Source organism: Cervus canadensis, chromosome X, assembly GCF_019320065.1.
Source record: "Cervus canadensis isolate Bull #8, Minnesota chromosome X, ASM1932006v1, whole genome shotgun sequence".
NCBI lineage: Eukaryota > Metazoa > Chordata > Mammalia > Artiodactyla > Cervidae > Cervus > Cervus canadensis.
This window is the reverse complement of record NC_057419.1, coordinates 9989785-10015035: the sequence shown is the minus strand read 5'-3', so window position 1 is coordinate 10015035 and position 25251 is coordinate 9989785. Positions and strand designations below refer to the sequence as shown.

The following is a 25251-nucleotide window of genomic DNA, read 5'->3' as shown; positions in this document are numbered from 1 at the left end:
ACCCAGGGATCGAACCTCCGTCTCCTGCAATGCATGCAGTAGTGATGAGTCAAGTCAATTGGACTTACAAAGAATTCTCAACTTGTATTTCAAGCAAGCATGCCTTCCCCCCTGGACTCCCCCTTTGACTCTGTGACCCTCCCTCCCACCCCCTGGAAATGAAAAAAGTCCTTTTCTGGGTTTGCGTGAGGGAGATCACGGAGTTTCGGTCACTTGCAACCAAAAACCATCTGCATGTGCAGCCGTAGCAGCTCTTGACATGCGTGACTTCCACCTCCTTGATTGCTGAACTCATCACCTGCACTCACTGGCAGTCAGAAAAGTTCCTGGAATCCCGTGCGTGTTGCCGAGTATACTGAGTCTGCCTCGGGATATGTACATTACATGATGTGACCCAGAACGCCCAGGAAGGCGAGTGGTTTTTGACACCCTTTGGATGAGTCAGCCGTGGGACATGTGACAAAACAGTGGGGTGGAAAAACTCTTGGCCCCAACACTCTCTATAGAATATAGTTTTTTTTTTGGTTTTTGTCCGCAGCCCTAAAACAGGATCCTGGGCTTCCTTGGTGGCTCAGTGGTAAAGAATCCACCCACCAGTGCAGGAGTATTCAGCCCTTGAGTCGGGACGATCCCCTGTAGGAGGAAATGGCAACCCACTCCAGTATTCTTGCCTGGAGAATCCCATGGACAGAAGAGCCTGGTGGGCTACCGTCCACGGGGTCCCAGAGAATCAGACCCAACTGAGTGACTGCCAACAATACCAAGTATAAGGTTGAACATGCAGGACAACGTCCCACCTAGAACAAGGACAGTCAAGTCAGGGTGACTTTGTTTTCCAGGGGCCATGGGCCATGGTGTGGACACGTTTCCGGTTGTCACAGCTGTGGGCGTTGCTCCTGGCATCCAGTGGGTAGACGCCAGGGATGCAAATGAATATCCCACAATATACTGTGTAAAGAATGCTGTGGCCCAGTCATCAAGACAGTATGGTACTGGCACAAAGACAGAAATATAGATCAGTGGAACAGAATAGAAAGCCCAGAGATAAATCCACGAACCTATGGACACCTTATCTTCGACAAAGGAGTCAAGAATATACAATGGAAAAAAGACAACCTCTTTAACAAGTGGTGCTGGGAAAACTGGTCAACCACTTGTAAAAGAATGAAACTAGACCACTTTCTAACACCATACACAAAAATAAACTCAAAATGGATTAAAGATCTAAATGTAAGACCAGAAATTATAAAACTCCTAGAGGAGAACATAGGAAAAACACTCTCCGACATAAAACACAGCAGGATCCTCTATGACCCACCTCCCAGAATATTGGAAATAAAAGCAAAAATAAACAAATGGGACCTAATGAAACTTAAAAGCTTTTGCACAACAAAGGAAACTATAAACAAGGTGAAAAGACAGCCCTCAGATTGGGAGAAAATAATAGCAAATGAAGAAACAGACAAAGGATTAATCTTAAAAATATACAAGCAACTCCTGCAGCTCAATTCCAGAAGAATAAATGACCCAATCAAAAAATGGGCCAAATAACTAAACAGACATTTCTCCAAAGAAGACATACAGATGGCTAACAAACACATGAAAAGATGCTCAACATCACTCAGTATCAGAGAAATGCAAATCAAAACCACAATGAGGTACCATTACACGCCAGTCAGGATGGCTGCTATCCAAAAGTCTACAAGCAATAAATGCTGGAGAGGGTGTGGAGAAAAGGGAACCCTCTTACACTGTTGGTGGGAATGCAAACTAGTACAACCACTATGGAAAACAGTGTGGAGATTTCTTAAAAACCTGGAAATAGAACTGCCATATGACCCAGCAATCCCACTTCTGGGCATACACACTGAGGAAACCAGATCTGAAAGAGACACATGCACCCCAATGTTCATCGCAGCACTGTTTATAATAGCTAGGACATGGAAGCAACCTAGATGCCCATCAGCAGACGAATGGATAAGGAAGCTGTGGTACATATACACCATGGAATATTACTCAGCCATTAAAAAAAATTCATTTGAACCAGTTCTAATGAGATGGATGAAACTGGAGCCCATTATACAGAGTGAAGTAAGCCAGAAAGATAAAGAACATTACAGCATACTAACACATATATACGGAATTTAGAAAGATGGTAACGATAACCCTATATGCAAAACAGAAAAAGAGACACAGAAATACAGAACAGACTTTTGACCTCTGTGGGAGAAGGTGAGGGTGGGATGTTTCAAAAGAACAGCATGTATACTATCTATGGTGAAACAGATCACCAGCCCAGGTGGGATGCATGAGACAAGTGCTCGGGCCTGGTGCACTGGGAAGACCCAGAGGAATCGGGTGGAGAGGGAGGTGGGAAGGGGGATCGGGATGGGGAATACATGTAAATCCATGGCTGATTCATGTCAATGTATGACAAAAACCACTACAATATTGTAAAGTAATTAGCCTCCAACTAATAAAAATAAATGGAAAAAAAAAAAGAATGCTGTGGCTGCAGGCGTCATCCGTGCCAAGGCTGGAGAACCCTACTCTCGGGCCAACCCTTTGTCTTACTAATTCTTAAAGGCTTTTTCTTGACCAGCGGTTGTCAACAAGGGGTGACTCTGCAGTCCTTTCCCAACGCCCAGCCCGCGGAGACAGTGGTGATACCTGGAGTCATTGTGGTTGTTACAGGCAGGCTTATGCCCTCAGCATCTGCTGGGTGGTGTCCAAGGATGAGACAACGAAACATCCAACAACGCGCAAGACCCGTTCCACGACAAAGAATTCCGCAGCCCCACACGTCAGCTGCACTCAGGCTGGGAAATCCTGACCCAGAGGCAGACAAGCTCGCCAAAGGACAACCGTCCTTTCTTCTTAATGAACCAAAAATGGACTTGCTCCTTTTTCTTATGGAATCACATAGCTGGCCTTTCTAAGGTCAGGACAGGCCTTTCGCTTTCAATATCAGCTTGGGCCCTTATAACCCTGTCAGTCTATTTGAGTAAAGAATGCTTTGCCTTTCAGGCGCACAGGTTGGGGGCAGGGGCCAGAAGCTGTTCGCTGCTGGACCCAGGGTCCAAGGGGCACAGCTGTTCTGCCCAGTTTTTCTGGCCACATTTAGGTTTCTGAGCGTTTTCATATCATTGCAAAGCTTTAGACTATAGAAAACTACTGAGGTTTTAAGTAGTAAAAGCCGCTTCTAAGGGTATATGGGAGCATAGGATGGCACAATAAATGGGTAAAAGCCCACCTAATACAAACACCATCGGATGTTCATCGTCACCACGGGCTAAAAGGCACCTGCTGGCAATTGCCATTCCTGGTCCACGGTCCTGGCATGCCAACATGTGAGGCCAGGTGGGTTTCAGAATTCAGAACCATTTGGATTTAAGAAGGTGGTGGCTTTTATTTAAAAAAAAAACAAAACTGATTTATTAAAATGATTCAAAGCCACTCCCCGCCCCCTTCCGAGCTGAACTGTCTTCAGGACAGTTCACAGCACGCATAACGCAGAGAGTAGTTTTCTACAGTGACGCATTCATCTTCACACCATCAACACCATTTAACAACAAGCAAAGGCTGTAACTGGCTGAGACCATGTTCACCGAACATTATGGTGTTCATTTCAGAATAGGTACAGTGTATCAAATCATTACGCTGTTCATCAGAACCGTATACAATGTGAGAGGTCAACAATACGTGAGTAAAACTAAAATTATCTATTCATTTGCCATTTAATAAAGAGGGAATGTATATACATATGTTTATTCACCATTACTTTCATATATACTGGAGAAAGAAATGGCAACCCACTCCAGTAATCTTGCCTGGAGAATTCCATGGACAGAGGAGCCTGGCAGACTACAGTCTGTGGGGTTGCAAAGAGTCAGGCATGATTGAGCAACTCTCACTCACTCACCTTCATATATAGAGATATATTAAATCAATATGTGTATATATTCACCATTACCTTCACATATAGAAATGCAATGTATCTATATATGTATATTTCCCTGGTGGCTCAGATGGTAAAGAATGTGCCTGCAATGCAAGAGACCCAGGTTCGATCCCTGGGTCAGGAAGATCCCCTGGAGAAGGGAAAGGCTACCCACTCCAGTATTCTTGCCTGGAGAATTCCATGGACAGAGCAGCCTGGCAGACTACAGTCTGTGGGGGTCACAAAGAGTCTGACATAACTGAGCGACTAATGTTATTCATTATTTAGAATTGCATATTCACCATTACCTTCCTATACATAGATATCTATATATATATTCATCATTACCATTACCTTCATATAAATATAATGTATCTATATGTATATATTCACCATTACCTTCATATATATAGATATGTCTATATGTATATATTCACCAGTACCTTTACATATTTAGATATAATGTATCGATATATATATATATTCACCACTACCTTCATATATATTCAGCATTACCTTCACATATATAGAGATGTAATGCATCTATATATGTATATATTCACCAGTACTTTTATATACATAAATATATCTATATATGTATATATTCACCATTACCATCACATATATAGACATAACATATCTATATATGTATATATTCACCATTACCATGATATATATAGATAAAATTTATCTATATATGCATATATTCACTATTAACTTCACATATACAGATACAATATATCTTCAAATACATCATGTAATCCACACACTTTTTTATTTTTTGGCCACATCACACAGCTTGTGGGACCTTCAATCCCCAACCAGGGAACCTGGGGAACACTTGCCCCCTACACTGGAAGTGCGGAGTCTTAACCACCGGCCTGCCAGGGAAGTCTCAGCATACACCTTTAGTGAAGGTTTGGACCACACCCCGCCATCACACATATTAATAGTTCCGCAGTCGTAAACACAAGAGATCTGGGCATTCTCTCGGATAAAGAAAGAGTATTCGGCGCCACATCAGCTTCACATTCCTGGATTCAGAACGAGCATTGCTGCCAAACAAGCTGTGGAAACACTGGGCTTCCAGTCTTGGCCTGTCCTTCCTGGTTACGGACAAACGGCTGGAAGTGGGAGCGCAGAGCTTGGGGAGAAGAAGGTGAAGTAGGCAGGTGCTGGCCAGGCCCGCCTAGGCTGCAGAGCATCCTGGCCCATCCCGAGAACTGATGCAACCCCAGGGTTCCGTCCTCCTCTGTGACGGAGGTGGCAGGCAGGGACCCAAGAAACCTTGGCCCAGTGACTCAGCTCGGGCAAGCCAGGACATGCTCCAGCAGAAACGACGCGCTGCCAGGAAACCTGGGGAAGACTTGCCAACAGCGCACCAGGGCCGTCTTCCGGCTTCTATCATAGACCCCGGGTGCTACTTCTCATCTCCGATTTAGAAGGTCTAACGAGGGGGTGCTGTGCCTCCCCGGGAAGCCTTCGGCAGCGTCTGGAGATATACCGGACCGGGCGGAGGTACGCAATGCTGTCTCTAAGTGGGAGGTTCTAAACCTCCTACAGGGCATGGGACAACCCCATATCAAAGGGACATGCGGCCCCAAACATCACCAGCGCTCAGACGGACGACTCCTGCTCTACCCCGAAGCTCTTCATTATCTCATGAAGAAGAGTTGATGGACAATGTTGTGTTCATTTCAGGAGTATTGCAGAGTGATCCAGGGTTATTGCAGGTTACATTCTGCCAGAGGTTATTGCAATGACCCATATAATGACTTATGGTAGGTTATTATAATGGCCATAATTCCCTATGCTATACAGTAAATCCTTGTTGCTTATCTATTTTGTATATAGTACTGTATCTCCACGAATCCTATACCCCTGATTTGTCCCTCCCTATGTCTCTCTCCCCTTTATTTGCTAAATCGCTTCAGTCGTGTCCAACTCTTTTCCGCCCTTACGGACACTAGGCCGTCAGTCGCCCGTGTCCACAGGGATCCTCCAGTGAAGAATCCTGGGGTAGGTTGCCGTGCCCTGCTACAGGGGATTTTCCCAACCCAGGGATCGAACCTGGGTCTCTGGAGAAGGAAATGGCCACCCACTCCAGTCTTATTCCTCGGAGAATTCCGTGGACGGGGAGCCTGGTGGGCTACAGTCCATGGAGTCACAAAGAGTCAAGCACGACTGAGTAACTCACACAACACATCTCTCTCCCCTTGAGTAACAGTTTATGTGTCTATTTCTGTTTTGTATACATATTCATTTGTATTAGTTTTAAGATTCCATATACAAGTGGCACACAGTATTTGTCTTTCCCTGTCTGACTTATTGCTAAAGAGTAAGACCCTCTATGTGCATCCATGTTTTTGCAATTTTATCCTCTATTTATGGCTGAGTAATATTCTGTTGTGTATATGTACCACATATTCTTAATCCAGTTGTCTGTGGGTGGGCACTTCCAACAGACATGCTTCCACGTTTTAGGTATTGTAAACAGTGTCTGGTGAAGCTGAAACTCCAATCCTTTGGCCACCTGATGCAAAGAACGGGCTCATTGGAAAAGACCCTGATGCTGGGAAAGATTGAAGGCGGGCGGAGAAGGGGACAACAGAGGATGAGATGGCTGGATGGCATCACCGACTCAATGGACATGAATCTGAGTAAACTCCGGGAGTTGGTAATGGACAGGGAGGCCTGGCGTGCTGCAGTCCATGGGGTCGCAAAGAGCTGGACACGACTGAGTGACCGAACTGACTGAAATTGTGCCTTGTGCATTGTTAAATGCTGATTCTCCGTCAGTGGTTATCACCTGGAGCTAAAGCAACAAGGCAAAACACCTGGAGACATTTCTGCTTGTTGCAACTTGAGAGGCGGTCTGAAATCAGCACGGAGCATGTAAGATGCTAAACATCCTCAATGCACACGGCAGTCCCTACAGCAAAGCGTCTTCCAGGGTTGCAGCTGAGAAACCCTGGGGCAGACAAATGAACTGTAAAGGAGAGCCCCCGGCCCCCGGCCAAACTCTCCAGCCAAGACTGTAGCCAAGACAACCCCTCTCCTGGAAACACGAAGAGGAACACTGACTCTGGGACCCATCTGCTGTGACCTGGGGGCTTTCCACCAGAATTGAAAGTCCATGGGACTTCCCTGGTGGTCCAGCGGCTAAGACTCCGCACTCCCAACGCAGGGGAACCCGGGTTCCATCCCTGGTTGGGAAACTAGATTCCACGTGCCACAGCTAAAGATCCTGCGTGCTGCAGCTGAGACCCAACGGAGCCAAATACGTAAATAAAAATGTTTATTTAAAAAAAGGAGAACAGCAAATCCAGCTGCTGCTCTAGCTGAGCCCAGCGGTGTGTCCGGCCCTATACTTCCTGTTCACGATGAGTGTCTAATGACTGCTGACGTCAGCTCTTGCAGTCTTTACAAGGTTTTTATTTTCCATCTCGGACAACCCTGGAGCTCACACGGCACGTGTGTTTCATCATCGCTCCCTCTTTTTTATTACCTGGATCCCGGGGTGCTGGGAGAGAGCGTGCTGAGTCAGTGACCGAGTTTTTCAGGGCTAACATCCAAACAAGGCAGGGAGTTTAACCAGCAGACAAGCGCCTCACAAAACAGCGGAGGTGGTGATGGGTCTGGCGAACACGGCTTGGAGTTTTTACCCACAACTTCTTTTAAAAATTATCATCTCATTTTTAAGATCTTTTTTTTTTTGATGTGGACCATTTTAAAGTCTTTATTGAATTTGTTTTTTTTGCCGAGATTCCTGTGGGAACTTAAGTTTCCTGATCAGGGATCTAACCTGCAACCCCCTGCATTGGAAGGTAAAGTCTTCATCATTGGGTCACCAGGGAAGTCCCTACTCACCATCTTTTTAAAAAAATTTTTATTCATTTCTAAAAAAATTCTACCAGTTTATGGCTACCAACCCATCTCCCTCCACCCTCATGGACGCATGCTCAGTCATGTAACCCCACAGACTGCAGCCTGCCAGGCTCCTCTGTCTATGGACCTTTCCAGGCAAGAATACTGGAGTGGGCTGCCATTTCTTTCTCCGATTTATTGTTCATTGGAAGATAACTGGTTTATGATGTTGTGTTGGTTTCTGCCACATATCGACACGAATCAGTCACAGGTATACACATGTCCCCTGCCTCTTGAAACTCCCTCCCACCTCCCACCCCATCCCACCCCTCGAGGTCATCACGAAGCACCAGGTTTGAGCTCCCAGCACCATATAGCAAATTCCCACTGGGTATCTATTTTGCACATGGTAGCGTATGGGTTTCAGTGAGACTCCATCCATCCATCCCTCCGACTCCTTTCCAGAGACCACAGTCTGTTCTCCACGTCTGCGTCTCCATTACTGTTCTGCAAATAGGCTCATCAGTACCATCTTTCTAGGTTCCGTATATGTAAGCTGATATTTGCTTTTTCTCTTTCTGACTTACTTCACTCTGTACAATAGGCTCTAGGTTCATCGACCTCATCACAATGGACTCAAATGTCTTCCTTTTCATGGCTGAGTAATATTCCACTGTGTATGTGCACCACAATTTTTTATCCATCCATCTGTCGATGGGCATCTAGGTTGCTTCCATGTCCTAGCTACTGTGACTTCCCCGGTGGCTCAGACGATAAAGCGTCTGCCTACAGTGCGGGAGACCCAGGTTTGATCCCTGGGTGGGGAAGATCCCCTGGAGAAGGAAATAGCAACCCACCCCAGTACTCTTGCCTGGAAAATCTTATGGACAGAGGAGGCTGGTAGGCTACAGTCCATGGGGTTGCAAAGAGTCAGACATGACTGAGCGACTTCACTTCTTCTTCCTAGCTACTGTAAATAGTGTTTTGAGGAACACTGCCCAGCCACAATCTTTTAGAGACAGTTTCTGGAGAAGGAAATGGCAACCCACTCCAGTACTCTTGCCTGGAAAATTCCATGGGCAGAGGAGCCTGGTAGGCTACAGTCCATGGGGTGGCTTTAAAGAGTAGGACACGACTGAGCAACTTAAAAAAAAATGAAAATAAAAGGGGGAAAAAAGAGAAGAAGAAAAAAAAAGACAGTTTCATTCAACCTTTTAAGGGATCCCTGCCAGATACTGTTTACCCTTTAAATACAAGTAGAGGGACACATTTTTTTCTCTCTTCTTTTATCTCTGAAAGCTTTTACACTTCTGAGTCCTGATAGCATCAGTTGTCACGTTACAATCTCATTATAAAGGAATATGGGGCAATATCTCAGTTGGCAAATAGGAATGTCCCTGCAAACACCAATTCACAGGAATAATCTCTCGGGTATCCTCACGTGGTTAGTGAACACACAGAGTGTGTTGGCAAATAATGATGACACAGAGGAATCTTTCAATAAAACAGCCTCACCATTTTCAGTGACATCATCTTAGATGACAAGCATTTCTATCAGTCCCTCTAATTCAATGTGCAAGGGACAGCAGAATGGAGAAAAACTGAGGGAGACAGGAAATATGTTGACCCCCAGATAAGAAGAAAAGCAAGAAGTGGACATCTTAATTCATTCTGATTATTTGTTCACAAGAGAGACATGAAGGGTCAGGCTGAATGGGGTTCACATGCATTTCTCAGCCTCTATCTCTGGGAGAAAAAGCACATATTTGGTTGGCTCATAATAAGGAGGTTACGTGTGGCATACATTGCCAAGGACACATCGTCCCAAATGCTGATTTTCTGTAACTGATAGACATGCACAGAAAAAAAATGGTTGATTTCTGAACTGCAAATGCATTCCCTGTTTAACCCAGCTCCTTTATAAAGATAGACGACACAGCCAAACCCTGGAGTAATAAACAGCACGTCCAAAAACACAACCATTGCAGCCAAAAAGAACCCAAGACGCAGCTGTCCTGAGGACATGTTGATCGACGCGCAAGCCTCTCAATTAGGAAACATGGTTCTTTACCGTTTCTCAGGACGCGGATTCAAGTGGTTCATGACAGACTTATTCATATATTTAAGAAAGAAAACAGATGTAAAGTGGAAAAAAGAAAAAAAGAAAAAGCAAGAAAATAGTGGACCTGCTATTCATTCTGCCTCCAAATTGTTTTGGAAAAAGCAAGCAGTTGCTTTTCCAAAGCAAGCTGAGAATGAAATCAGTCTTTCACAGAATCTGTTTCAGGGCACATGCGTCTTGTTTATATTCCTTGTATCGAACTCAGAGGCAGTGGTTCTGATATTATGGTTGGCAAGGCTAATTGTTTACATGTCTCTCTTGAGATAAACTATAGCACAAAACGTACCTCTCTGCTCACTTCCTTTTCGAGTTCTTCCTCCTGAGCTCTCCACTACTCTTTTCTTTTTAACTTTTAAAAATTATTTATTTGTCCATGCGAAGCGACATGGGGACTATCAGTTCCCTGACCAGGGATTGAACTCACTCCCCTTGCCTTGGAAGCACGGAATCTCAACCACTGAACCGCCAGGATGTCTAGTCACTGTTCTTTTTACCAAACTCGTGTTTAGGGCTTTCATCCAGAAAGACAGACAAAAGGATGAATTGGCAATTGATTCCCTCTCCCACCAGACCTCCTTGTTTCAGAGCAAAAACAAATGACTACATATCAGATAAACCACTGCAGGTGGCTCTGCGGGTTTCTTCAAAAGGTAACACTCTTTTTTTTTTTGCAAGGTAACGCTTTCATTACTCCCACTCCAGATGGTTCAGAAATCTCTGTCTCATCCTTTGGCCACCTGATGCGAAGAGCCGACCTATTGAAAAAGACCCTGATGCTGGGAAAGATTGAGGGTAAAAAGGAGAAGGGGGCACAGAGGATGAGATGGCTGGATGGTATCACCGACTCGACGGACATGTTCAGTTCAGTTCAGTCGCTCGGTCGTGTCTGACTCTTTGCGACCCCATGAACCACAGCATGCCAGGCCTCCCTATCCATCACCAACTCCTGGAGTCCACCCAAACCCATGTCCAACTGCGGGAGGCACTGGAAGACAGAGAAGCCTGGTGTGCTGCCGTCCACGGGGTCACAAAGAGTCAGAGACAACTTAGCTACTGAACAACAACAACGAGACTTAATATAATCAAGTCGTGACCTGTAGGCTATTTCACTATCCCATAAAAGGAACAAAACAGGAAACTGTAGACGCCCTTTGAAGCTCTGCCCTAAAGTCCCTATTGCCAGGAGCCGTTTTCAGTCATCATTTATCTGAATCGCTTGGCAGTCGAGAAGCGGGTTGGGGGGGGGCTGCGGAAACAAATGAATGCAACTCACCAAGCTATTCACGGTGAAACAGACAAGGTACCCGGACTTGATTGCAGGACCTCACGCAGCTTCTCCAACTGACCGCACGGGCCGACACCCCTGGGGCCCCCTGCCTGCCCGGCTTCTGAAGAGGCACCGCACGGCCCCGGGGAAGTTATAGGGAATCGTCACCCGGCTGTAAAGTCATCCCCGGACAACCGGTGAATCTCTCATAAAAAAGTTATCTCGGCGCACCTGAGTCTCCCTAACGCCCGAGTGCCTCATGCATAAATCAGAAGAGGAGTTGGGCTTGCTGGCCTCAGTCGTCACGCCCCGGGGTGGGGGGGAAAGGAATCAAAAGGACGCGACGGTCATCTCGGAGGACGTTTATGCAGAGCACTTCGGAGGTGCGCTAGGGCTGGCCCACGGCTGACAGGCATACCCCGGGTGTGGGTGGAGAAGGGGCGTGCGGAAAGGCAGTGGGGTGGGGGCGCTTGCAGGGACCACTGACCACCCGGTGGTCCCCAGTGCAGGGTTGGGGGGTGACAGGTGAGGGCGGGCACACAGCCTGCTCCATGCACAGCGTGTAGGAAACCATTCCCCCCTCCCTGCCCATTGCCCCATATGCCGCACACGGAACCCCGAGGAATGCATTCCCCACCGACACCCTGGGTCACTCACCCGCCCACCACGAACGTGGGCAGGGTGGCAAGCACCAGAGAGGAAGTGAGCCCCAGATGCCCCTGCCCACACGTCTGGGGGAACATTTCTGCCCATCACAAGACAGCTCGCCCCTGTGTCTCTCTGGGGGCTTCCCTGGTGGCTCAGAGGTAGAGAACCTGCCTGGCCAGTGCAGGAAATGCAGGAGACTCAGGTTCGATCCCTGGGTGGGGAAGATCCCCTGGAGAAGGAAATGACAACCCACTCTAGTACTCTTGCCTGGAGAATCCCACGGACAGAGGAGGCCTGGCGGGCTGCAGACCATGGGGTCGCAAAGAGTCAGACACCACTGAAGCGGCTTAGCACGCACGTCTCTTTTCTCTATTTGGCTCTGCCAGGTCTTCCTTGCGACACACAGAAGCATCTGCCTTAGTCGCCGTCATGCGGGATGTAGTTCCCTGACCTGGGATTGAACCCAGGCCTCCCGCATCGGGAGCGTGGAGTCTCAGCCACTGGACCACCAGGGAAGTCCATACCCACCGTGTCTCTCTTCCTATCATCATTTTCTTTTGTTTAGGTTTAAGGGAAAAAAAGACTAACTCTGTCTTTGTTTTCATGATTCCACATCTATAAATAAAACATCAGTTTTAATTAATTTGCATGCCCCGGGCATTTGGCGGGTACTCCTATAATTAATACCCAAGGCAGCGGCTGCTGACAGGTTTCCCGTTCTTTATGGAAACCCAGGAATGACAGTAAGGTGAAGCCTGAAAAAAAAAAAAAGATTTGAGCCTGAATAAGCATGACCCGGCTTCTGCAGTGGCTCAGTGGGCAAGAATCCGCCTGCAATGCAGGAGACGTGGGTTCGATCCCGGGATCGGGAAGATCCCCTGGAGGAGGGCATGGCAACCCACTCCAGTCTTTCTTGCCTGGAGAATCCCATGGACAGAGGAGCCTGCTGGGCTACGGTCCATGGAGTCGCAGAGTCAGACAACTTAGCACGCACGCATGCACACATGACCCAGACATCATCCAAAGCTGACATTTGGTCTTTGGGGTGGGGGGGATGTCTCTATAAAACTTACTGGTCGGAGAGATGGTTCAAAGCGTGGCGTGGAGGTCACGATTCCAGCAAACCCTGTTGATGTTTGTGGTCGCAGACTGCTGTAAAGGTCAGACCACAATGCCTTTAGATTCTAAAACCCCTGGCTTAATTCTGGGGTAAGTCAGTTAGCCATCCATTCAGGTGCCGTCTTAGTGGTCCGAGGCCCCGGAGAGAACGAGGAAGGAGCCTCTGGTATCCTCATGGATCATTCCCTACCCTTATAGGTGCTCTTGGGTCTCTCCCAGCAAGGAATATGAAGGGAGAGACGACGTAAAAGGGCAGACCACACCCCTACGACCCCGTAGTGCCCAGAGATGGCTCCAGGCCTCTGGACGCTGACCCGCCCTTGGAAGAGCCTTGGGACAAATTCTTGGGACCTGTCCCAGCAAGTTTCCTCCCCAGCGGCAATTCCAGAGCCTGACGGTGGGTCCCTCTCATCTGGAGTCTCTCCCACCCCCAGGAGCAGAAATCCCAATGGCTGCAAGATCTTGGCTCTGCCCGTCGTCAGGGGTCACCGAGGTCAGCATCTCTGAGCATCTGGGCCAGCCCAGCTTTTACCAGCGCATCCCCCTGCTTGGTCCCTCAGGCAGGAATCAGCTTCTCAGGGCCCCAGAGCTCCAGCCTGAGGTCCCACCCTCTCTAAGGGGCCTCTCTGAGTCCTCGCAGGGCAGAGGTAAAGCAAAGACTCGCCCCCACTCTCATACACACCGGGAGAGTCGGTTCAGTTCAGTCGCTCAGTCGTGTCCAACTCTGTGATCCCGTGGACTGCAGCACGCCAGGCCTCCCTGTCCATCACCAACTCCTAGAGTTTATACAAACTCATGTCCATCGAGTCGGTGATGCCATCCAACCATCTCATCCTCTGTCGTCCCCTTCTCCTCCTGCCTTCAGTCTTTCCCAGCATCAGGGACTTTTCCAATAAGTCGATTCTTCACAGCAGGTGGCCAAAATATTGGAGTTTCAGCTTCAACATCTGTCCTTCCAATGAATATTCAGGACTGACTTCCTTTCGGATGGACTGGTTGGATCTCCTTGCTGTCCAAGGGACTCTCAAGACTCTTCTCCAGCACCACAGTTCAGAGCATCAATTCTTTGCTGCTCAGGTTTCTTTATAGTCCAACTCTCACATCCATACGTGACTACAGAAAAAACACACCGGAAAGGCAGGATTCTAATACCAAAGAAAGCTGTTATCTTCTCTCTCTCTTTTAAAATTCATTTATTTATTTTCAGTGGAGGCTGATTACTTTATAACATTGTGGTGGTTTTTGCCGTACATTGACATGAATCAGCCATGGGTGTACGCCCCAGCAATCCCACGGCTGGGCGTACACAGTGAGGAGAGCAGCCTTGAAAGAGACACGCGTCCCCCAGTGTTCATCGCAGCCCTCTTTACAACAGCTAGGCTGTTCTTTTCCACTCCTGCTGCCAGAACACAGAGCCCACCGAGGTTTTGGCTGCCTGCATTAACTATTCCTCCAGGACTTTATTATTTTTTTTTGCCCCTCAGCCAGCCCTTACTACCCTGCTACCATAAACTAGAGGGTTTACTACCCTGCTACCATAAACTAGAGGGTGCTACCCTCCCCACCCCAAGGATTTATTTTATTGAATGGAAGGCAGACTTGAAGTCAGGCCCCAGGCTACCCGTATGACTTCAGAAAAGTATACGAGCAGCCCTGAGCAGTGGTTGGCTCTTCTCCTGCATTCAAGGCGAGGTTCCTCACCAGATAGAGAACCAGGGTGCAGTGCATGGAAGGTAAATAGAGGCTCCTTCAGGGCCAGTTTTGGGGGGCCCCCCTGGTGGCTCAGACAATAAGGAATCTGCCTGCTAATGGAGGAGACCCGGGTACAATCCCGGGGTCCAGAAGATCCCCTGGAGGAGAAAATGGCAACCCACTCCAGAATTCTTGCCTGGAGAATCCCCATGGACAGAGAAGCCTGGTGGGCTACGGTCCTGTGGGATCCCAGAGAGTCAGACAAGGCTGAGCAACTGACTCTTGGACCAGTTTTAGAGACTGGAAGTGAAAAGATTGCACCTGAACTGTGGAAGCCACTGTGCTCTGAGGTCAGGAAGAACAGAGGCTTTGTGTTATTCACCGTTGCAGGGAATTCCCTGGCGGTCCAGGAGTCGACTCCCTGTCCTGAAGGCAAGGGATGCGAGTTTGATCCCCAGTCGGGGAAGTAAGATCCCACATTCCAGGTACCTTCCAAACCCCACCCCCCACCCCCGGCAGAACAGAAACCCTTGTAGAGGCCTAGAAATGGAATTGTTCAAGGCGGAACCTCGGGGTGTTCCACGCCTGTCTCACCACACTGATCACCGGGGGAACCCTCAAGCTGAAACCGGACACGCCTTCCCGCTTGGGACTCAGCAGAGGAGAGTCCAGCGGACAAACAGCTGAGGGCAGTCTGCCCACCCGAGGGCAGTCAGCCAAAGACTGGCAAGCCAAGACTCCTTCTCCAAGACCGAACCGAGGCTTGGCCCTGAGGGCGTTGAGTGGAGGAACTGGAATCTCAGGGCAAATCAGGCGGCTGGGGCCAGGGCGACTGGACATTCATGGGAGGTTCCTCTCGTGAGTCGGACGGGGGCCTGGAACCTCAGGATCCACTGGGCGGCTGCCTTATGATTATCTACAAGCAGTTTCTGTTCTCTCTGTATGCCTGGGACCAAGTGGCCACATTCCCGGGGTACGTGTTCTGCTGAGAATTTCAGGATGGGCTCAGCGAAGCTTCGGCAGGCCAGCGCCACCTCCAAAAGCCCAGGAATGTTCACGAGTATATACAGAAGGGATAGAAAACCAGGTCCTGTGATACAAGAGAAGGGGGAAAAGAATACAGGTGTCTAACTGAGTCACCTTGCCGTACCGCAGAGATTAACACGACCCTGTAAATCAAGGATACTTCACGGAAACGTATAAAAGGAAAGCCCAGAAACGTGAACAAGTACATATAAAAGGGATAAACAACAAGCTCCTGTGATACAAGAGAAGGGGAAAAGAAGACATGTGTGTAACTGAATCAGTTTGCTGTACAATGAAGTAAGCTTCATTGAAATGTATAAAAGTAAAGCCCGGAACTGTGAATGAGCATATAGAGGATGGATAAACAACAAGGTTCTACTATAGTAGGACCTCTACAGAGCATAGGGAACGCTATTCAATACCCCGTGATAAAAGAGAAAGGAAAATTACAGCAATAGAGAGACCAAGATCCTGACGCTGGGAAAGATTGAGGGCGGGAGGAGAAGGGGACGACAGAGGATGAGATGGTTGGATGGCATCACCGACTTAACGGACATGAGTTTGGGTAAACTCCGGGAGTTGGTGATGGACAGGGAGGCCTGGTGTGCTGCGGTCCATGGGGTCGCAAAGAGTCGGACGCGACCAAGTGACTGAACTGACTGAATGGAGAAACAGACATAGAGAATAGTCTTATGGACATGGGGAGAGGGGAGGAGAGGGTGAGACACATGGAGAGAGTAACATGGAGACTTACATGACCGTATGTAAAACACATAGCCAGCGGGAATTTGCTGAATGTCTCAGGAAACTCAAACAGGGGCTCTCTACCAACCGGGGTGTGGGATGGGCAGGGAGATGGGAGGGAAGTTCGACAGGGAGGGGATATATGTATACCGATGGCTGACTCATGCTGAGGTTTGACAGAAAACAGCAAAATTCTGTAAAACAATTATCCTTCAATTAAAAAGGTAAATTAATTTAAATTAAAAAAAGAGAATGGAAAAATGTATATATATATATGTCTAAGTGAGTCACTTTGCTGTACATCAGAGATTAACACAACACTGTAAATCAAGTAAGCTTCAGTAAAAAGTATAAAACGAAAGCCCAGAAATGCTAACTATTATACACAGGAGGACTAAACAGCAAGATGCCACTGTATAGACCAGGGAACTCTATTCGATACCCTGTGATAAAGGATAATGGAAAAAGAAGACTCAAAAGAATTTATATGCATAACTGCATCACTTCGTTGTATAGCAGAAGTTAACACAACACTGTAAATCAGCTCTAGCTCACTAAAAAAAAAAAATATATATATATAAAAGGAAGCCCAGAAATGCTAACTATTATACACAGGATGAGTAAACAACAAGGTCCCATTGCATAGCACAGGGAACTCTATTTGTATCTGTGATAAATCATAACGAAAAAGAATATTAAAAAAAAAAAAGAATGGAGGGCCTCCTTGCTGGCTCAGACAGTACAGAACCCACCTGCAATGAAGGAGACCCGGTTCTATGCCCGGTTCGGGAAGATCTCCTGGAGAAGAAAATGACAACCCACTCCAGTATTCTTGCCTGGAGAATGCCACGAACAGAGGAGCCTGGTGGGCTATGGTCCCTGGGGTCGCAGAGAGTTGGGCATAACTAACACTTGCACTTTTTTCCCATACATATGTGTAACTGAATTACCATGCCGTATGGCAGAAATTAATACCACCCTGTAAATAGACTCTAGTACAGTAAAAAATATGAAAATAAAAATAAAGCCCAGAATGCTAGAATATGACAACCACTGTTACATCTCTAAGTCATGTCCGACTTCTTGCAACCCCCATGGACCGTAGCCCGCCAGGCTCCTCCGTCCATGGGATTCTCCAAGCAAGAATACTGGAGTGGGTTGCCATTTCCTCCTCCAGGGGATCTTCCTGACCCAGAGATCGGACCCGGGTCTCCTGCATTGCAGGCAGATTCTTTACCAACTGAGCTATGTCTTGAGACCCTCCATGGAGGCTAAAGGGAGGTTCTCGTGGAGCAAAGAGCAGAACACACGTGGACCCCACTCACTGACTCATTCCTCTGGGGCCACACGTAACACGGACCAGAGCTGAACAACAGAGGGAGACATAAAAAATCTGAGTCAATTCAAGGTTGCTGCTCTCGGTTATTTACGGTTTTTAATTATCAAGCACGACCGGTTTCTTCACGAGCCGGGCTAATCGCAGTCTTGTCCTTGATATACTGCTTTCGGGGACTTGAAGGTATTATGGCTTTATCATCAAACCCCAAATCGAGTCCCAGTAAATCACCTTCCTTTGCGTGGCATTCCCGTGACTCCAAGAGGGGAGGGGGTCACCGGGATTGATCGCCACAGAGGTTCTTTCAGGGGAGACGGGGCTGGAATAGATGCTTTTTTTTAAACGTTCTTCTTTATCCATTCATATACGGGCTGGCTGCCCACAAACATATTTGATTGAAATGTGTCCACAAAGGAACAAAATACATTTAGTGTAACTGTTTGATCCATCCCATCCACTGAAGCTGGAACAACTCTCTTTACACAAACACCCTTTGTATTACACGTACACCAAATTATACAGAAAGAATGTTCACCTACATTTCTTTTCCTTTTTTTTTTTTGGCTGTGCTGGGTCTTCACTGCTACTCTGGCTTTTCCCTAGCTGTGTTGAGTGGGGTCTGCTCTCTAGTTGCAAGGTGTGGGCTTCTCATTACGGTGGCTTTTCTTGTTGCAAAGCACAGACTCTAACGTTCACAGACTACAGAAGTTGTGGCTCCCGGGGTCTAGAACACAGGCTCAGCGGCGCATGGGCTGAGTTACCCAGGGGCATGTGGGATCTTCCTGAACCAGCGGCTGAACCCGTGTCTTCTGCATTGACCCATGGATTCTTTATCACTGAGCCACCGGGGAAGCCCACAACCTGTTTCTTAAGGCAACACACACGTCTATTTATCAATAATATGATGTTCATACATAGGCAAATTAAGTATGTGTACATGATATGCCTGACCTTTCCTCTTGCTTTTCTTATACCCACATCCATGCATAATTATTCATTGGAAGGACTGATGCTGAAGCTGAAGCTCCAATACTTTGGCCACCTGATACAAAGAACTGACTCATTGGAAAAGACCCTGATGCTGGGAAAGATTGAAGGCAGGAGGAGAAGGGGACGACAGAGGATGAGATGGTTGGATGGCATCACTGACTCAATGGACATGAGTTTGAGTAAACTCCGGGAGTTGGTGATGAACAGGGAAGCCTGGCGTGCATAGGGTTGCAAAGAGTCGGACACGACTGAGCGACTGAACTGAACTGATACCACAAAAGAATGTGTGTCTTTGTAAGTTTAAATTTTATGTAAAGATAATGCCTCAAGTTGCTTAAAATCACACACACAACTCGATTCCTTACATATGTCACATAAATGTGTGTGTCTGTCTATATATACACACATCCCATTTTCAAGATCCTTAAACTCTTTACCCTTTGAGCTACTTCAGGTTCTGTCTGTACAATTTACTATGCAAATTTATGCTTACTTTAATGCTCTGGGTACCACAGTGACTTGCCAGGATGTTAAGTTCATTCTCAATGATTGCTTTAGGACAATCTGGTCAAGAGAGCTGGAGGGTCCCAGTGGACCCCAAGCATACCAGTAGTCTGGCATTTCTGAAAGCACGTTCTTGGTGCAGGGTGGGGGAGGGAACAGAGGTCCAACTCAATGGGAAGTTAACAGAGGTTACTTTCTTGTTAAAGGGAGTGTGTGATATGTTTGGGAAATGCTAGGTTTAAAGAAAAAAAAAAAAACGAGAGAAGAGTATCCTGGACCTCAAGTATGAAGCATTTTGAGTGGACAAGGGGCTTGTGGATTTCCGAGGGACTGTACAAGCTGCCCTACTTTTTCCAGGCTTGTGTTATCTTAGGGAAGGAGAGGAGGCGACCAGCAGCCTGCTTTCCACTACTGTCTTTCTGCTGTCTGCTTCACTGTGGTCTGCTTGGTCAGGCTAAACAGGACAAAAACTGCCTTTCTGGGCGAGCCTGGGCTAAGAGTTACTTAGTCGGACACTGTGCTGCTGCTATTATAGGTTAACATTCAAATGGCAGATGGAAAAAAACCAAATGTTTTTTCATTTGGTTTATTTTGGGGGCCTTTCTTTTTCCTTTTTTTCTTACAGTTTTTTTTTTTTTTGCTGGTGGTCTCCAGGATAGACAGATAGATAGAGGGAGGGAGGGGTGGATGGATAGATAGACTGACATAGATGAATGGACGGATAGATAGATATGACAATATGACAGAGCGATAGACAGATGGATAGATAGACTGGATGGATAGATACAGGGATAGAGGGATGGATGGATACAAAGGTAGATAAACAGACACAGGTGGACAGATGCATGGATGATACACAAGTAGATAGATAGATATGATAGAATAGACAGATGGATAGATAAACAGACAGACATAGATGGATGGATAGATAGATAGATTAATGGATGTAGAGAAAGAGATGGACAGGATTGATGGATGGATAGATGGATGGACAAATGGATGGATGGATGGATAGATGGATGGATGGATGGATGATGGATGGACGTATGGATGAATGGGTGGATGGATGATGGATGGATGGATAGATGGATGGATGGATGGACGTAATGGATAGATGGATAGATGGATGGATGGATGGACAGATGGATGGATGGATAGATAGATGCATGGATGGATAGATGGATGGATGGATGGAAGTATGGATGGATGGATAAATAGATGGATGGATGATTGATGTGATAGAGGGATAGACAGATGGATAGATAGATAGGTAGATAGATATGATAGAGGGATAGATGCATGGATAGAGAGATGGAGAGATGGATACACACACAGACAGAATCATGAATGCATTTGATTTTCTCATCAGTCATCTATGAGGGATGTGGTTTTGACTATCCACAGCAGAAGAAACCTCAAAAACACAGACAATATAAAAAGAGATAGTTCTGCCTGTTGGTTCCTTGAGAAGAAGCAAGACGGCCACTCTCCCTGGACTCAACTGATTTCCTGTTTTTTTCATAAAATCATCACAAGCCAAGATTCTCATATGTCTGCCCACCACACGCACCACGGGGCTTGGGGGTAGGTCAGTGGCCAAGATCCCTTTGGAAATCTGGGTGAAATGCAGATACTGGTTCAGGTGGGCTGGGTAGGGCCTGGGGGCTCTTCATTTTTGGCAAGGTCCCAGACGGTGCTGATGCCGCTGGTCTGTGGACCACTTTTGCCATTTACCACTGCGAGGAGGAAACGGAGCCCTCTCTCTGGTAGGCAGGTCTCCTGGGTGGTAGTCTGACAGCAAAGACGGTCAAGACGAATGACCTTCCTGCAAAAATACCCACCGCACCCAGGAGGAAAAAACCACAAGCGGTACACGCAGCCATCCACACCAGGCATCCCTCCCAGAGCTCCCTGGGCTGGAGACAAATAGAGGGGAGCGGAACCATGGTCCCTACTGCCCTGCCAGCTACGTACAGAAGCCAGAGCTTGCTTCTTTTTTCTTTGTAGTAAAGGACTACATAGCATATTTAGTTGAGTGGGGGCTTCCAAGAAGGCTCAGTGGTCAAGAATCTGCCTGCCAATGCCGGAGATGCAAGAGATGTGGGTTCGATCCCTGGGGCAGGAATATCCCCTGGAGGAGGAAATGGCAAACCAGTCCAGTGTTGTTGCCTGGAGAATCCCATGGACAGAGGAGCCTTGTGGGGCTACAGTCTATGGAGTCACCTAGAGTTGGACTCTACTGAGCACACATGCAGGTCTAGTTGAGCACCTACTATGCACCAGGATGTGGCGGCAGAGGGAATCTTTCTCCTGAGCTTGCTGATGGTAGGTATGGGGCTCAGACATAGCTATATAAACTGCCCATTTAAGCAATGGAGAATCACAGCTCTGAAGTGCTAAGGTAGAGCTCAGAGATCACATGGAGTATGTAAATAAGGAGATCTTGCCTTCAGGCAGGTGAGAGAGGCATTCCTTTAAAAAAAAAAATTATTGATGTATTTGGCTGCTGTGAGTCTTAGTTGCAGCAGGCAGGATCCTCACTACGGCATGCGAACTCTTAGCTGCAGCCCGTGGGATCTAGTTCCCTAACCAGGGATGGAACTGGGGCCCGCCTACATTGCGAGCATGGAGTCTTAGCCACTGGACCACCAGGGAAGTCCTAAAGCCAGAGCTTTTAGTTTCCCCCCTTGTCACAGTAGGATCCCCGCGTGGGCCCATCCTGACGCTGAACGTGATGTGGAAACCCGTCTCCTCGGGCTGGAGGAAGCGGGGGGCAAGGCTCGTGAGCCCCCCAGGGCTGGAGCAGAGCAGACTCTACAGGCGCCCACCCGCCCAGAGCTGCTGGGACCACCGGACTCCAGTCTGCCGGGCCACCAATCTCCGCTGAGCGGTACCCACGCCTTGCAGACGCGTGAAGACAAACGATGCGGCAGAGGCAGGTGACGCATGGCGAGACGGACGGCTCAAGCAAACCGGCAACCAGACAGACAGACCCTAGTTCTCCAGGAGTTGAGTGACCACGGCCAGTTCCCGTCAGCTTCCTTATCTGGCGTCTGGCTAAGGAAAGGGGTTAATTAGCAGGACACTTAACTGGGTTTTACAAGCGTGGAAGGACACATTGTCTAAGCCACAAAATGAGCGTGTTGTTGTCAGGAAGGTGTTGTAAAAATGAATCAGTGAAATGGTTCAGCTCTACAGGGAGCATATCTTTTTTTTTTTTTTCTCTAATGCCTCTTGAGTCCCAGACTGAGAACTCTTTGAATCGGGTCAAGGATTCTTGGAGTCAAGGGACATGAGGAAGCTGATTGCATATGCAGGGTGGAACTTCTGAGCTGCTGCTCTGAGTTCTTGTTTCAGTAGGTTCCTGGGATTCCATGTACATATGACTCCATACATGTGTGTGCATGTGTGTATGCATAGACAGACAGAAATACAGATAGATGGAGAGATAAATGGATAGATGGATAGTTAGAATATAGATGGATGGATAGATAGATGGATGCATGGATATAGGTGGATGGATAGATAGAAATATGGATGGACAGATAAGACAGGAGGAGGAGACTCGAGTTCAATCCCTGGGTCGGAAAGATCCCTGGAGGAGGAAATGGCAACCCACTCCAGTATTCTTGCCAGGAGAATCCCATGCACAGAGGAGCCTGGCAGGCTACCGTCCATGGGGTCGCAAAGAGTTGGACACGACTGACAGTCGGAGCGACTGACACATGCCCAGACGGTTGGGTGGACAGATAAACGGATCAACAGAAGACGGATGGATGAGGAGATGGATAAAGGATGGATGGATGAACAGATAAATGCATAGATGGATACATAGATAGAAGATGGATGGATTGATACACGGATAGAGAAGGATGGATACACAGACGTATGGGTGGATACATAGGAGGATGGATGGATGGATGGATGGCTAGATAAATGGATAGACAGAAGATGTACGGATGGATGCACAGATAGAAGTGGACAGATAGAAGGATGGATGGATGGATGGATGGACGGATAGATAGTGGCTAGATCTATAGGACTGATAGATGGATGGATTGATGACCAGACATATAAGAGGTATGTCTGTATGGCATATGTCATTTAGACAGTGGAGACAAGGAAGGCTGCTACATATCCTACAAGGCCCAGAAACAATCCTCCTGCCACTGAAAATTATCCTATTATTTTGCCAGGGCCGCCATAACGAAGTACCAGAGGCTGGATGGCTTTTCAGTAACAGACTTGAGTGTGTCCTCTCCCCGTCCTGGAGGCTGGACGTTCACGATCCAGGTGCGGGCAGGCCTGGTTCCTCCCGAGGCCTCCCTCCTGGGCGTGTCAACAGCCATCTGCTCCCTGAGTCCCCACGTGGCCGTCCGCGCCGTGTGTGTCTGTGAGCCGACCTCCTCTTCTTATAAGGACCCCGGTCCTGCGGGACCAGGGCCCACCCTAGTGACCTCCTGTTATCTTCATCCCGACCTCTTTAAAGGTCTCCAAACACGGCCACATTTGGAGGTCCTGGATGTCCAACCAGGGCTCCCAAGCTGAATTTGAGGGCACAGAATTCAGTGCGTAATGACCTTTCTGCCCCAAATATGTACAGTGTTGAGGTGTGTGTGTAGGGGGATCCCTGAACTCTGGGTACACAGGTGAGTGGTCTCTGCACAGTTCCCAAACCTCGACTCACCATGTCTTTCTCTGTGTCTCTTACCTGCATGCTCCAGGCCGTGGGGCCACCTGCTCCAAAGGCCACCCCTGGTGTCATATCAGCCCACACAGCCCCTGAGGCCAGAGGTCTGCAGCACAACCTGCATTTCCTGTCGTCGGGGGCAGAGACGTCAGCCTCAGGCACCTGCCCCTAACGACATATTCCCTGCCTGAAAGGCCTGCAGGGGCGGGCTCACGCCCGTCACGCTTTCTCTGCCTCCCCTAGGCTGGATGGTCTCCTAGCTCTGCAGGATTGGGTGGGAGCTCAAGGAAGGCTGGCGGCGGGTCCCCATAAAAACCTGCGGGGAAACGCTCCCTGCCTGAAACCGGGTAACCTGCAGTCACGCCAGGACAGCCTGGTCACTCTACGTAGGACAGAAGTAAGCAGAGAACCTGGGTTACCGACTTTTTTTTTAAAGAACAGAAGATGATATTCTATGATGGACAGAATGTTTGAGTCCCCTTAAAACTCCTAGCTGGAAGCCGTAACCCCCAGTGAGCTAGGATTTGGAGGTGGGATCTTTGAGCGTTTGCTTGTAATTTTCTTTATTTTTTTAAGCTCATTTAGAGCATTTTTTTAAACTTTTTATTTTGTATTGTGGTATAGCTGATTAAGAAATGCTGTGACAGTTTGATTGAAGTATGTGTGTCTGCTCAGTCGCTCAGACCCCCATGGACTGTAGCCCGCCAGGCTCCTCTATCCATGGAATTTTCCAGGCAAGCATACCGGAGTGGGTGAGGGTTAGGATAGTTGAATTAAAATGCTGTGTTAATTTCTGCTGTACATCAAACTGACGCACTTATACACATATATGAATACATTCTTTTTTTCATATTCTCTTCCATGACGGTTTATCACAGGATATTGAATATAGGTCGTTGGGCTATACATTAGGGCCTTGCTGTTTATCCACAGGAGTTTAGTTCTGCTATCTGCTCCGATTGCAGGGTTTTCAAGGGGAAAACCAGCCCCTCCCAGTTAGCTGCTTTGCCAAAGTCACCTTATTAACATAACGAAAGACACCTTGGAGAAACAATTCTCCAACACCACTGGGGTGTCTATATCCACAACTCAATTCTGATCTATCTACTGGGAGACAGCATTGGATCCCACAGTGTAAGGGCTCCATCCCACCAAACTGCCCCCCACCCAACCCCACCTCCTTCAGGAATCAATCAAAAGTCCAGGTAGTCACCTGTCCTTCTGACTGACCAGCTTTAGGATGCAAGTTTCTGCAACCACCTCCTTGAGTTTCATTTCCTACAGTGGCTCACAGAACTCAGGAAAA

At 47.6% G+C, this 25251-nt stretch overlaps 1 protein-coding gene across 5 annotated transcripts in view; it reads right to left on the bottom strand.

Annotated features, from left to right (window-relative positions):
- Positions 1–25251, bottom strand: part of STS (steroid sulfatase) — a 193676-nt gene that overhangs the window by 160438 nt on the left and 7987 nt on the right. The window contains exon 1 of one of the 5 annotated variants that reach the window (XM_043458335.1): positions 11203–11302. The exons of the other annotated variants lie outside the window; for them this stretch is intronic. The gene's annotated coding sequence lies outside the window, so the exon portion shown is untranslated. Of the gene's footprint in view, positions 1–11202; positions 11303–25251 lie in introns of those variants that run through there. 5 annotated transcript variants of the gene reach the window in all.